The sequence below is a fragment of the Felis catus genome, chromosome F2 (genome assembly GCF_018350175.1).
Source record: "Felis catus isolate Fca126 chromosome F2, F.catus_Fca126_mat1.0, whole genome shotgun sequence".
NCBI lineage: Eukaryota > Metazoa > Chordata > Mammalia > Carnivora > Felidae > Felis > Felis catus.
The window spans coordinates 73,351,130-73,366,789 of NC_058385.1; the positions used below are offsets into that span (position 1 = coordinate 73,351,130).

The window sequence follows — 15,660 nt, forward strand, 5'->3', positions numbered from 1 at the left end:
ACGGGGAGCCTCGGTAGCTCAGTCGATTAAGCGTCCGACTCTCGGTTCCGGCTCAGGTCATGATCTCGCGGTTTGTGAGATCGAGTCCCATGTTGGGCTCTGCGCTGACAGTGTGGAGCCTGCTTGGGGTTCTCTCTCTCCCTCTCCCTCTCCTTCTCTCTCTCTCTCTGCCCCTCCCCTGCTCTCTCTCTCTCAAAATAAAGAAATAAACATTTTAAAAAGGGGTAGATTTTTTAGAGCAAGGAAGGCATACGCTGAGGGAAACAGAAAGCCACATGGACGCTAGACCCCCAAGAAAGGTGGGAAGATCATAGGGTCGCAGTGTTCCCTGACTTCTGCTCTTCTCGTGTTTTCAATAACTCTATATGCCGTTAATTCCCTTTACGTAACGACTTTGTGCTTCAAGTCCCCAGAGAAGTCTCTGTTTCCGAGATGGACGGACAAGGGTTCTCTTCCCAGCCCTGCCACCACGGGGCGCTTCCCTTGAACTGGTGACTCCCCCTTCTCCATCTGTCAGATGTCGGGGGTTGGACTTGGCTGAATCTAAGTTCCCCTCCAGCTCTAACATGCCGGGAGCCGATAACAACAACAACAACAACAACAAACAAAAAAACATTCACACTAGGAAAGTATCTTCTGGCCTCTTCCTCCTCACTCCCTGACCTCAAAGCTGAGGGGGTTTCGTTTACCTTGCCAGTAGCAGCCATCACACTGAGAAACTATTTTTTACTGGTGAAATTGTATCCGGAACCAGGAAGAGGCGGATGTCAGACGCACTCACGGGTGCCAGTTCATCCACCTTCCATTTCCCCTAGAAATTGACTTAACGCCCAGAAACATTTCAGTTAGTGGCTACCCGTCTATTGCCTTCTCCCCAGTGAAACCCAGTAACTTTCCCTGGACTTGTCCTTAACCTACTCCAGAAAGATCTGTGCAGGCCCAGGCAGAACATTTGGGTAACTTGCTAATATTTCTTACTTTCCTTGCTGGCAGAAGGCAGCAGGAGGAGAAGAGAGACCCTGTGGCCTCCCTGAATTAGGTTAGAGTCCTGCCGTATTAGTCCGCTCAGGCTGCTGTAACAAATACCACCGACCAGGCAGCTTAAAGTATAGACATTTATTTCCCATGGTTCCAGAGGCCAGAAGGCCAAAATCAAGGTGCCAGCAGATTCGGGCTCCCGGTGAGAGCCCTCTTCTTGGCTTGATGACAGCTGCCTTCTCACTGTGTCCTCACAGGGCAAATAGCCAGTCCTGGTCATTCTTCGTCATCTCAGGACACTAATCCCATCTTGGGGGCCCACCCTCATGACCTCACGTAACTAATTACCTCCCAAGGTCCCGACCTGAAATACCATCACTCCTAAGGTTAGGGCTTCAACACTGAATTTTAGGGGGACACAAACATTCAGACCACAGCACCTGCTTTCTCCCTTCCTAGCCGGGATTCGGCTTACACCTCCTCAAGGACCTCTTCCCAGACACCTCTCTCATTCTAATGTCACAACGCTACGTGTGTCCCATTATGTCACTTCCTACCGCATCATGGGTTATCACGTGGCACAATACACCTCGCTCCCCAATAGGGAGGATGCTCCGTGAAGGTGAGAACACGTAGGTCATTCACAGCTGTAACCCGGGACCCAGTGCAAAGCAACATAAGATGAAGAAACGCAGGGTCCATGAATCTGGGACTTTGGATAATTCAATTAACGTCTCGGAGCCTCGCACTCCTTGATAACAGTCACCTTGCTCTGCTCTTATGAAGGTTAAATGCAGTTGTGCATGGAAGGGATTAGCCATTAGCTATTGTGGGGAAGGGCTTGTACTTTGAAGATGGACAGATCTGGTGTTGGTTTGCTGTTGTTTATTTTAGATGTATGTTTATTTTTTTTATTATTTTTTTTAAATTTACATCCAAGTCAGTTAACATACAGTGCAATAATGATTTCAGGAGTAGATTCCAGTGATTCATCCCCTATGTATGACACCCAGTGCTCATCCCAACAAGGGTCCTCCTTAATGCCCCTTACCCATTTAGACTATCCCCCCACCCCAACCCCTCCAGCAACCCTCAGTTTGTTCTCTATATTTAAGAGTCTCTTATGTTCTGTCCCCCTCCCTGTTTTGATATTATTTTTGCTTCCCTTCCCTTATGTTCATCTGTTTTGTATCTTAAATTCCAAATATGAGTGAAGTCATATGATATTTGTCTTTCTCTAATTTCGCTCAGCGTAATACACTCTAGTTCCACCCATGTTATTGTAAATGGCATTCTTTTTGAATGCCGAGTTATACTCCATTGTACATATAAACCACGTCTTCTTCTTTTTTTTAATGTTTATTTTTGAGAGAGAGAGAGAGACAGACAGACAGAATGTGAGCAGGGGAGGGGCAGAGAGAGAGGGAGACACAGAATCCGAAGCAGGCTCCAGGCTCCGAGCTGTCAGCCCAGAGCCCAAAGCAGGGCTCGAACTCACAGACCGCGAGATCACGACCTGAGCTGAAGTCGGACGCGTCACCGACTGAGCCACCCAGGCGCCCCACAAACCACGTCTTCTTTATCCATTCATCTGTCAGTGGACATTTGGGCTCTTTCCATATTTTGGCTGCCATAAACATCGGGGTGCACGGGCCCCTTTGAAACAGCACAGCTGTATCCTTTGGATAAATACCTAGTAGTGCCATTGCTGGATCGTAGGGTAGTTCGATTTCTAACTTTCTGAGGAACCTCCACGCTATCTTCCAGAGTGGCTGCACCAGTGTGCACTCCCACCGGCAGTGCAGGACCGATGTGGTTTTGATCCCAGCTGCCCCACTGACCAGCAGTGTGATCCCGGCGAGGTGGCTTCACCTCTCTGAGGCCTTGTTTAGTTTTCACTTCAAATGGGAACATCAGAGCTGAAGTCACTGGGCTAATGTCAGTATTCAGTGGAACACCTAGGGCAGCGCCTGGTCCACAGAGGTGTGCCGAAACATGTGCTCCTGCTGATAGACACGAGGCAGGCGGGTCTGCAGGCAACCGTCTTGGAAGGGATCTCGGAAGGTTCTGTTAGAGACTCAAGGTCCAGGTGGCTGAACCTGGCTTCCTGCCTGCATGGAAACATCCACCAGCATCCCAGCTGCCCCCGTTTGCCGGCAATGCTCTTGCTTCATCACGAGGATGAAAACAAGGCACGACTGGCCTCTTTGCGTCCATCGATCCACCGCACTGCGGTGCTCCCGGGACCAGCAGAGTGACTCCTGTGTCAGCACCAGTGACGGGAGTAAACCCAGCCGGAATGAAAATGTGACTAGCTCTCACACCTGTGGTGGAGGGCGCTTATTTATTTATTTTTATTTATTTTTAAATTTTTTTTTCAACGTTTTTATTTATTTTGGGGACAGAGAGAGACAGAGCATGAACGGGGGAGGGGCAGAGAGAGAAGGAGACACAGAATCAGAAACAGGCTCCAGGCTCCGAGCCATCAGCCCAGAGCCCGACGCGGGGCTTGAACTCCCGGACCGCGAGATCGTGACCTGGCTGAAGTCGGACGCTTAACCGACTGCGCCACCCAGGCGCCCCAATTTTTAATTAATTTATTTTTATATAATTTATTGTCAACTTGGTTTCCATACAACACCCAGGGCCCCTCCCAACAGGTGCCCTCCTCGATGCCCATCACCCACTTTCCCCTCTCCCCCACCCCCCCCCCATCAGCCCTCAGTTTGTTCTCAGTATTTAAGACTCTCTTCTGGTTTGCCTCCTTCCCTCTCTGTAACTTTCCCCCCACCCACTCCCCTCCCCCTGGTCTTCTGATTAAGTTTCTCAGGAGCCACATATGAGTGAAGGGTGTTTAGAAACAAAACTCCTCTGTGTTTTCCTGGGGTGCGGGCACTGCTCTTTTCTCATCTGTGTGACAAAGAGAAAAAGCTCTCGGGTACGTAAGGGAAGAAAGGAATGTGCGGGACGCCAAGATTTCCTCACATGATCTCCAAGGTCTCCTCAGTTTGGGAATTGTTTGATTCCAATAGCACCGTGCCAGGTAGTTTTAGGGGCCACTTCCTGTCCTGATTCCTGCTTTCCTTGTGCCTTCCTTGCAAGAGAGACCCTCCTGCTTCAAGAAATCAACAGTCCAGCCACGGACCAAGTGCTGAACTCGTGGTATTGCTTTTCTTTATGACCCTCGATCATTGGTATGGTCTTCAATTTATAGCTCAAGACACAGGAGCCCGAAGAAAGGGGCAGCATGCCAGGGTCCGCAGGTGTGAAGGGGGCATTGTGGGTCCCACGTTCTTGTACCCATGATGCTAAATCCCTGCCTTCAGTATTTTGCTCAGCAAAGTGCACGATGACAGGAGAGGGAGAATGGAACCATCCATGGAGATAAACGGAAATGGGGAACCATGGAGACCCCGGAGAGAAATGTGTGTGTAACTTTCCAGCTCCCAGGTCCACGTGGCCCAACGGTACATTGCTTCCTGCATTTGACATCCATGAACTTGCCTCTCACGTCTCCTAAGACTCCCCCTTGACTTAGGCTGGCTTTAAAGACCTTTGGTTGACAAGAACATGCTAAGAACCCAAATCAGAATCACAGAGACGCATAGACATCATAGGAAGCACAGACTGTGTACCAGGCTCTGGGAATCATGAGTCATTTGGTTTGGCCGCAGTGATTTTTTTTTTAATGCTTTATTTATTTTCGAGAGAGAGGCAGAGTGCGAGCAGGGGAGGGGCAGAGAGAGAGGGAGACGCAGACTCTGAAGCAGGCTCCAGGCTCCGAGCTGTCGGCTCAGAACTCGCTGTGGGGCTTGAACCCCCAAACGATGAGATCATGACCTGAGCCAAAGTCAGACGCTTAACCCACTGAGCCACCCAGGCGCCCCTGACTGAAGCGATTTTGGATTCAACAGTATTCCAGTATGCCCCCAATGGACTAGATACTTAGTTACTAAACAGACAAAAGTCTATAAAGGAACATGGATGTCCTCTCAGAGAACTTATTATTTATTCGTTTATTCTGCCACTTGCACCTGTTGCCCCAGGAGTAACAGCCTGGAAGCCAATGTTGCAGCACTCTCTGGCCGCATCTATGCAGGATCCCTCCACCTCCTTACCTGCCCAGGCCTGCTGCCTCAGGCAGGGCCCCTGCCAAGCTTGATTTACATAAGGTTCTTCTGTGTATCTATGCAATCCTGGAACTCCACGAACCCTGAGGACTGGAGCAGACCTTAGAGAGCATCCATCCATCTTCCCAATGTGCAGAAAGGCAGCTAAAGTCAAGTCAGGTAGAGTTACCGTCCCGAGGCCCACTGTTTGTGGGGCCCCGCTGCGGATTGGCCCCAAGTCTTAGATGGAATGGATTTTCAATGGTAGAAATCCTGAACTTCTGCAAGCGTTTGAACTCATGCCACAAAGTGAAGAATTCACATTGTTCTTTTTTTTTTTTTTAATTTTTTTTTTCAACATTTATTTATTTTTGGGACAGAGAGAGACAGAGCATGAACGGGGGAGGGGCAGAGAGAGAAGGAGACACAGAATCGGAAGCAGGCTCCAGGCTCTGAGCCATCAGCCCAGAGCCCGACGCGGGGCTCGAACTCACGGACCGCGAGATTGTGACCTGAGCCGAAGTCGGACGCTTAACCGACTGCACCACCCAGGCGCCCCTAGAATTCGCATTGTTCTTGGCAGCCATGCAAATTGTAACTCTCAGCTATGTCCCATGAGGACACGACCATGGGTCAATCGCTCTATGATCCCTGAAGCTCGCTCCCAGGCTGTCATGAGCTCCAACTGCACCTCCAGTTTGGAAGGGAACAGGCTGGATGGCCAATCTCAGACCTCCCTAGTTCCAAGGAATTTTGAAACTCCTCCCTTTTCGCACACTGTCAGGTTCCCCTCTGCAGCGTCTCTGGCAGGCGGACATCCAGCCCCTGCTGGGATACCTCTGAAAAGAAACAGTTTGCTGCTTCGTGAGTCACCACGTTTACCTACCAGAGCGCTCAGGTGGCTTCCCGGTATGGGCGCACTTTTCCTCCCTGAATGTGACGTCGTCCTCCAGCCGGGTCTACTCCTTCAGCTCTCTGAAGACCTTCCGGCAATTCCAGTCTTTTCCGTTCCATCTCCTCCATCCACACCCCACTCCTTGACCAGCTCCTCTGTGAGCACCCACTTGCTCTTTCTAACCTCCGTTTCCACTCCTGCATTTTTCTCCAGGAAAGAAAAACAGGCATCAGAAAATTAGCTCTGGATTGCCAATTAGCATCCCTAGGAGTGCAGGAAGAGCGGTTTATCATTTCGTCTTCTCAAAGTAAATCAGTACCATTTACCCTTCTCGACGTTACAGCCTTTACCTGGATCTTCTTAATTAAGGGGTCGCACCTGCAATCCTGGTTAAGGAAATCTATGTTTACTCGGGGATTTCCATGAGGACACCGTGTGGAACAGAGAGAAGGCGACGGGCAGAGTGACTGAAGTCACCGGCAAGGAGAGAAGCAGTGAGGGTGGCTCCAGGAAGCAGGGGGAGAATGACTTGGTGGACACAAGGGAATGAACGGTGACCAGGGGTCTCAAGAAAGCGGACTGCGGGGGGGGGGGGGTGCTCACCATTGTTTGTGGCCCATCTGGCACCACTTCCGTCTTCCTCTGCTAACTTCTTCTGTGATCACCCCACCCAAGTGGCCAGGTGACCCCGGCTGGCCAGACACCGGGACAGAAACAGGTTGAGACCAACTAGGATGGAGACTTACATAGACCTGATTTAGAAAACACTGCAAAAAAAAGTGGGGGTGCCTGGGTGGTTCAGTCTGGTGAGCAGCGGACTTCAGCCCAGGTTATGATCTCGTGGTCCATGAGTTCGAGCCCCGCGTCGGGCTCTGTGAGGACAGCTCAGAGCCTAGAGCCTGCTTCGGATTCTGGCTCTCCCTCTCTCTCTGCCCCTCCCCTGCTTGCACTCTGTCTCTTTCTCGCTCAAAAATAAATAAACATTAAAATTTTTTTTTCAATGAAAATAAACATTCCAGGAGTGTCTGGGTGGCTCAGTATGTTAAGCATCCAACTCTTGGTTTTTGGCTCGGGTCCTGATCTCACGGTTTGTGAGTTCGAGCCCCACATCAGGCTCTGTGCTGACAGCCCAGAACCTACTTGGGATTCGCTCTCTCTGCCCCTTCTCTGCTTGAGCCCGTTCTCTCTCTCTCAAAAGTAAATAAATAAACATTTTTTTTTAAAGAAGAGAAACATTCTACTTTTCCTTGCAAATAATGAGCCGTGATGATCCTATAGTCCTAGAACCAATGGTCTGTGGCTCATCTTTCCTTCCTTGTAAAGAGAGCCATCTGGAGAATGAAATCAACACATGGAGGAAAGTTGAACAAGGATACGGTGGGATAGACAAATCCGTGATGCTCCCATTTCAGCCCCTGGATCTCATCACTCCCGAACCCACATTTCTGAACCTTAGACATTAACCTCACTTTACCCAAGCCTACCTTCAACCAAGAGTCCTGGCGAACACATGGGTTGAGATAAAAATCAGACCACACGGACAGGTGTAGGAAGAAGTCCTCCAAGAATGTGAGGCATGAGTTTGGCACACAATTTGGTACCCACTACCAAGGCTATGGCAGATCCTTGAAGGTACCACTCCAGGGTTGGAAAGTTGGAGCTTTCCAATTATCCACTGAGAATTGCCAAATCGCCTCTCAGGAAAGGGAAACATTTCAGCCCAAAGGAAAGAAAAGCAGCAAAGCTTCAGATACTCACAGAAAGGTGAGCACGGTGTTCCCTCAATTATTCAAGTACCATGTCAGCATAACAGCCGTGTGTCTTGGGTTGGTAAGCTGACGCAGTCTCCCACAAAATAGCATCTGGACAGCCTTCTACTGAGGCCCATGGGCAGACCCTTCTAGGACCTCATTTCGGACCCTCTTTGCGGAAATCGACTTACTCGCTTAACCGACATTATCTTAGTGCCTTCTGTGTTTCAGGCACGGCGCTTGGCGTCGGGAAACAGCCGTGCACAAGGACAGCAGAACCGCTGCCCTAAGGGCACTCACAATGGAGTTGGAGACATAATTTAACAAACCATCACAATGTCACTGTGCTAATAAGAGAATAACAGAGTTCCAAGGGAACACATAACGAAGGTATGTTTTCTATCGCTGTGTATGAAATTACCATCAACTGAGTGTTTGAAAACAGCACGCAGGGATAATCTCAGGGTTCTGTAGGTGGGAAAGCCCAGTGGATTGGGAGGTTCTTTGCTCAGGGTCTAGGAGGACAGAATGAAGGTGTCAACCAGGCAAGGCTCTTATCCGGAGCTCATTCAGTTTGGCAGCAAAATTCTGCTTGGTGTGGTGCTGGCACGACTAACATAGGATTTTCATCAGATCTGCAACGCCTAGATTACCGTTTGACTAACTCACCAGGGAATGAAAATCTTGAGAGCTTCTTTAGAATTCTTACCGCAGCAAAGCACCTAATCCAGGCTGTGAGAGTCACGGAAGGCTGCCTGGAGGAAGCGGTATGTGAGCTGAGCTCAGAAATTAGCTAGAAAGCCACTAATAGGCAGAGCAAAGTTCCCAGTGAAGAATCAAGGGAGATCTAGGCACATAGGAGAATAGGTGGGGGAAATTCCGGATGGCTGGAGTGAAGCTTAGAGGAAAAAGCAATGAAAGATGAGATCAGAGGGCAGAGTAAGGACACCATCATAAAGTTTCTAGCAAGCGGGGCGCCCGAGTGGCTTAGTCAGTAAAGTGTCTGACTTCAGCTCAGGTCATGATCTCACAGCTCGTAGGTTCGAGCCCCACATCTGGGCTCTCTGCTGTCAGTGCAGAGCCTGCTTCAGATTCTCGGACTCCCTCTCTGCCCCTCCCCCACTCCCAATTTCTCTCTCGTTCTGTCTCTCAAAAATAAATAAATAAATATTAAAAAAAAAAAAAAGGTTCTAGTAAGCTCTGCCCCACCTCCCACATCTCATTCAAGTGCATCAGGTTGGATGGACCTATGTTAGCTGCCGGTATATCTGAAATTAAAGCTTTTAGCTTTTTAGCCTCTGCAGGAGGCTGTGTAAGGACAGTGTTTCCGAGTCCCGTACCCCGTAGGCACTAACAAAATGCTTCCCTTCTCCTTCTCATCCTCTTTTTGTGCTCCTGTTTCCCTCGAATCCTAATTCACAAATTCATTCTTTCACAATATACTGATTGAGCATCTTTTCTGCCTGGAGCTGCTATGCACAGAAGATACGAAGATAAATAGATCCGTGTGAGTGCTTCTGAGGAGGCCACAGTCCAGAGGGATAAACTGATATGTAGTGTCAACAAATAAATCACAGAGCACGCAGGTAATATCGTAATGGAGGTCGTGGGGTTTGGGAAGTATCCCTTCATAATTTACCCAATAATAATAATAATAATAATTTACCCAATAATACCCAACTTGTGGTGTGGATGTGGCATCTAAAATAGTCAACCTGCAGGAACAGAGAGCACAATGTGGCTGGCAGGGGCTGGAGGAGTGGGGGAAATGGGGACGAGATAGTTGGTATTGTATACTTGAAACTTGCTAAGAGGATTGCTGCTATGTTTGGGGGTTTTTTAACGTGTGTGTGTGTGTGTGTGTGTGTGTGTGTGTGTGTGTTTGTGTGTGTGTGTGTGAACCAACCGATCCACCCAGGCATCCCAAACAGCTGCTCCGTTAAGTGTTCCTAACACCAAAAATAATGCTCTCCGGACGGAGTCCCCTCTCCCTCTGCAGAGAGGCTGACGGCATCTTCCTCATAGAGCTGCCGTGGGGGTGATATGTGTATTAGAAGTAAAGCGCTCAGGGGCACCTGGATGGCTCAGTCGGTTGAGCGTCCGACTTCGGCTCAGGTCATGATCTTGCAGTCTGTGAGTTCGAGCCCCGCGTCGGGCTCTGTGCGGACAGCTCGGAGCCTGGAGCCTGCTTCCGATTCTGCGTCCCCCTCTCTCTCTGCTCCTCCCCCACTCATGCTCTGTCTCTCTCAGTCTCTCAAAAAATAAATGTTAAAAAAAGCAACACACACACAAAATTTAAACAAAAAGAAGTAAAGCGCTCAGCACCCGGCGTGGCGCATGGTTCAGGTTTTTGGAAGTGGTTGCTGATATAATTCACAGAACCAAGGTTTCTATATACATTTATAAAGTTGCATTAGGTGTACAAAACTGCCAATTTAGCAGGATTCCCCTTAGAGGATTCTAGAGAGACCCTTTTCTCAATGTCTGTAGCTTGTCTTAATTTTTTTTAACGTTTATTTACTTATTTTTGAGCAAGATAGAGACAGCACAAGCAGGGGAGGGACAGAGAGGGAGCAAGAGAGAGAATCCCAAGCAGGCTCCACGCTGTCAGTTCAGAGCCCGATGAGGGGCCCGATCTCAGGAGCCGTGAGATCATGACCCGAGCCGAAACCAAGAATCGGGTGCTCAATGGACTGGGCCACCCAGGCGTCCCTGTCTGTAGCTCATCTCCGTCCAGTCTTTCCCTCGATGGCACCTGCTACAGTAACTGGGCGTATTAGACAGCACCTGCTTCCCTCCCCTTGTACAGACGGGTCCTCAGCAAAGTCTCTCACTTTCTTTCTAGCACAGCTCTTCAAATACAGGAAGACAGTGCTGTGGTCGGCCCCTCCACCTCTGTCCTTCCTTTCCATCTTCTTTCTCTCCCTGTCCTTCTCTTTTCCCTCCCATCCTTCCTGGCTCACTCCCTTCTTTTCTTAGTAAGAACTGCTATAGTTAAGGGCTGGACACATGTGCTAAGCACTCTACACAGATAATGTCAACGTTTCCCTTACGACAACCAGTTTAGTGGATACTATAATCCCTTTTGGCTTGTTTGCTGTTGACAGACCTTGAAAGGAAGGCTCAGAGTGGTGGCGAGGGAACCCCAAGGTCACACAGCTAATGGAGAGAGGACCTGGAGTTTAAACACGAACTCCTAAGTCAAGTGGTTAATTAGACCTTTATTCTGTTTCTTATCTCACTATTTCAAAACTACAAGACAACGATCTTAAGCAGAATGCTTGAGGTCATTTCCCAAAGCGCACACTGGTCGGAAGTGACTTTTAGGCTATGAAAATCAATCAAGGCAGCATTTAACCTACAGATTACAAAACCTCCCGACTGGAAGTGTTGAATTACCTTTCTACACCCAGATTGGTCTCAGCACGGGACCAGATATCGAGCTTGGCACACGACGGCCAAGTTGCAAGGGACCGTGAACGTCCACTGTGTGCGGCTGCAGAGCTGAGCTCTCACCCAGGGTGCTCCAGGACCAACTCCCCCCTCACGCTCAGCAGCCCCGCCTCTAACTCTGACCCCTTTATGGGACACACAGATGCACGGGCACCTCCCATGTGCCAAGCACACACTGGGCATGTCCCCGTAGGCTGTTTTGTAACAGTGGAGAATGGATCTTCGGATTCGCTTTCCCCATCGGCACCCTGAGGCTTCGACACTATGGCACGCGGCTCTTACAGAGCCATGTACAGGGGCGCACGTATTTATTCAGGCAGAGGCTCGCTTGTGGGGGCAGAATGTATCGTCTTCTTCCCTGACTTCCCAGAGCCCATCCCAGGATACAGTAGGTGCTCAATGCACGTGTGCCATGACAAAATCGGGCACATCTCTCCTCTACGGACTCCTTCAACAATGGCCTTAAGGCAGAGACAGGAAGGAATGGGTCTCATTTATAACGTCTCTAAAGATGACTGTGTCTGTTATTTATTCTTCCGGTGGCATAACATTGTAGCCATTCATCACGTGTGCCAGTTCAGTTATTAAACAGCAGACTCAGGTAGGGTGAGTTATTTGCTTCAGTGTGTGTTTCAATTCCTGAGATTTATGGGGTGTGCTCCTGAATGCACACAGTGGAAGGAGGAGCCCTGGGGTTGATTGTGGCGGGGGGCGGGGCACGGAGGGAGAGAACTTGAAGTTGATAGAGCTTGCTCCTGCCTCCGTATCCTTCTGGCCCCTAGGATGGACCCACCCTTGCTGAATGGAATCAAGGGACAGGACATGGGGTTTTAGTACTTTTTAAAAAAAATTTTTTTAATGTTTATTTATTTTTGAGGCAGAGAGAGACAGGGCATGAATGGGGGACGGGCAGAGAGAGAGGGAGACACAGAATCGGAAGCAGGCTCCAGGCTCCGAGCCATCAGCCCAGAGCCCGACGCGGGGCTCGAACTCATAGACCGCGAGATCGTGACCTGGGTCGAAGTCGGACGCTTAACCGACTGAGCCACCCAGGTGCCCCAGTACTTTTCAAAATAATCCTTATCTAGAGAGCAGGGCAGATACTCCAGCTTTGCACCAGACAGACCTGAGTTCAAACTCCAGCTTCACTAGATGACCCTCAGGTAGGTCACTGACCCGCTCTGAGCCTCAGTTTGGTCATCTGTGAAATGGGGGGGTGATAATCCCTTTTTCCTTGTGTCACAATGAAGATTAAACAAGATGACATACTGAAAGCACTTAGCCTGTGCTCCTCCGCTAAATATTTATTCATTTATACAATGTAGGTGGATAGCCAAAAGGACAAATTTCCCTCAGCTGCAATATTTGTCGGCTCGAGCCATCATCGCAAAATACCATAAATTGGGTAGCTTACACAAAACTAATCTATTCCTCACAGCTCTGGAGGCTAGAATCCCAAGTTCAAGGTGCCAGCTGATTTGGTTCTGCAGATGGCCACCTTCTCGGTGTGGGTGTGTCCTCACAAAGTGGGGACAGCTCTCGAGCCCCTTCCTCTTCTTATAAAGACACCAGTCCTGTTGGGTTAAGACCCCACCCTTATGGCCTCATTTAACCTTAAGTGCCCCCCAAAGACCCTATCTCCAAATATAGTCACATTGGGTGTAAGAGATTCACACCTCTTCACAACCTTCACAACCTATGGATCTGGGGGGCGGGGGGGGGGGGACACAATTCAGTCCATAGAAGCTACTCTTTGAGAAAGGTGAGCATTAGACGGAACCAGTCTGGAATTGGAAGGACCCGGGCTTCAGGCTAGGCAGGCAGTTGGCAGAGCAATGCCCTGGTTTGTCCACTTAGAAAACTCTTCCTCAGGGGGCACCTGGGTGGCACAGTTGGTTAAGCGTCCGACTCTTGACTTCAGCTCAGGTCATGATCTCACTGTTCGTGGGTTCGAGCCCTGCCTCAGGCTCTGTGCAGATAATGTGGAGCCTGCTGGGGATTCTCTGTCTCTCTCCCTCTCTCTCTGCCCCTCCCACACACTCTCTCTCTCAAAATAAACAAATAAACTTAAAAAAAAAAAACACCTCTTACTCAGGCCCAACAGCTCTAATTTTTCTCTCCTCTGTGAAGACTCTTCTAACCTCTCTCCTCAAAACCAAGTACTTCGTCCTTTGAAGTAATACACGACTGCTTTCATGTATTAACTAACGTCAAACTCTGTATTGTGTAACTATTCACTCCTTTGTCTCCTCCACTGAAGTATAAACTCCTCCAGGGCCAGGACTTTATTTTGTTCACCTCTGTGTCAGTCAGGGTTATGACAACAGTTCAATAAATAGTGGATACATGGATGGATGGATGGATGGATGGATGGATACATGGATACGTGGAAACATAGATGGATGGATAAATGTTTTCTCAACAGAAAGGCCAAAGGAGATTCTGAGGCTCAAGAATCTCAAGCAGGTAGCTGGTATCAGAGAGTTCTATCAATGAGGAAGGAATCTCTCCTACTTCCTGAATTGGGTTTTAGGGCAAAGTCCCAATGTCTGGGAGTAGAGCTAGCAAGAGTGTGGCAGGGACTAGTGCCAGGAAAAGACTGAGGTAGAAGGCAGTTCACCAGAGAAGGAAAGAAGCAAAACCATAAGGCAACTTCAGGAAGAAGTTCAAGGCAGAAGTCGCAGACGTAGCAAAGGCCGTGCACCATCGGCCAAGCAGTAGAGAATCTTGAGCATGAACAGTGGATACCACAGATGCAGGGCTAGTTAAATACTCCGCGATTTAAGGCAAGATTGGTCCTGGTAGCTAGAGTTTGAGCCACAGGTCTCAAGCTCTCAGTTATTAGAGTCATGAGACATGATCTACATGGCAGGCTGGATAAGACAAAGTCCTTCGTGTTGGCCAAGGGCTGTGCTGGCCTCTGATAAGTGAGGAAAAGGCTAAACAAGCTTTGATCTCCTTGAGGCTAAAGACGTTCCCCTGCCTACACACCCTCCGTGCCCGAGTGGGGCGGCTCAGACCCCCCATGCGGGATAAGCTCAGCAGACAAGGGGTAGTTTGGTTTGAGAAGGTTCTCTCTTCCTGTGGAAAACAGAAAACTTAAGTTGGAACAATCGAAATTCGGAAGAACAAAAAAGTGGATGAAACAAAATAGCCACCATTCACTAAGAGCCAGCTGAGTCCTTGGCAAGATGTTCCCTGTTCCTGCATAGCCTCTCATGTAACTGTTCGCAGCAACCCTGTGAGGTGGGCAACGTTGCACTCACTTTACATGTGAGGAAATAAACTCAGAGAGGTTAAGTGACTTTGCCAAGATCACAGAGCTCACGACTAGAGAAATTGGGGAAAAGCCCATTCTCTATATTGTTCTGTGTTGCTTCTTCAGTGTTGTGGGAGGCTGGATAATAATGGCCCCCCAAATATACCCACGTTCTAATCCCCAGGACCTGTGAACGTGACCTTATCTGGCCAAAGGGATTTGTAGATATGATTAAGCTAAAGATCTTGAGATGAGATTATTCTGAACATCTGGGTGATCACTCAATGTAATCACATAATCACGAGTGTGCGGGGTGGGGGGGACAAGGAGGTCAAAGGAGGAAGTAAGAAATATGACAACAAAAGCAAGAGGCTGGAGTGATTCTAGAAAGATCCAAGGAGTGCAGACAGCCTCTGGCAGCCAGCAGAGGCCAGGAAATGGATTCTCTCCTAGAGCCTCCAGAGGGAACCAGGCATGCCTGGTTCTATCAAGCTGGTTCACTCGGCTTCCGCCCAGTCAAACTGACCTCCAGAACTGTAAATACTACATTTATGTTGCTTTAAGCCACAGCAGCCATGGGAAAATAACACAAATAATAAGATTAAAAAATTGAAAGATGGATGCTAAAAATTTCTAGAGAAATTTTTTATTATTTTTTAAGTTTATTGATCTTGAGAGAGACTGTGGAGGAAAGGCAGAGAGAGAAAGGAAGGGAGAAAATCCTCTCTCTCGAGACGATTCAAGGAACTGGACCTCATGACTATGAGATCCTGACCTGAGCCCAAATCAAGAGTCAGACACTCAACCAACTGAGCCACCCAGGCGCCCCTACAGAAATTTTTGAAAAAAAGAAAAAGGTGCCGGAACACCTGGGTAGCTCAGTGAGTTGAACATCTGACTCTTGATTTCAGTTCAGGTCATAATCTCACGTTTTGTGGGATCAAGCCCTGCGTTGGGCTCCACGTTGACAGCACAGAACTTGCTTGGGATTCTCTCTGTCTCTCAAAATAAATAAACTTTAGGAAAAAAAGAAAGATGTCAACTGATTTCATAATGGAAGATGTCATCGAGAATATGGCCTCCAACTTCAGCTGAAAAATAAAAAGTGTACTGATGACCTCCCACTCCTCCTAAATTCACAATATGCCCATTTCAACTCAACGGAGGCATTTTTCCCCCTGAATTTTCACATATTCTTTTTTTTTAATGTTTATT

General features: G+C 48.6%; 1 long non-coding RNA gene across 8 annotated transcripts in view; it reads right to left on the reverse strand.

The window, feature by feature from the left end:
* LOC102900349 overlaps nt 1-15,660 on the reverse strand; it is a 131,789-nt gene that overhangs the window by 27,162 nt on the left and 88,967 nt on the right. For 7 of the 8 annotated variants that reach the window (XR_002152198.3, XR_006592351.1, XR_006592353.1 and 4 more), the window contains one exon: nt 5,974-6,189. This is a non-coding gene — a long non-coding RNA (uncharacterized LOC102900349). The remainder of the gene's footprint in view (nt 1-5,973; nt 6,190-15,660) is intronic. The other variant, XR_006592350.1, reaches the window with a different exon arrangement.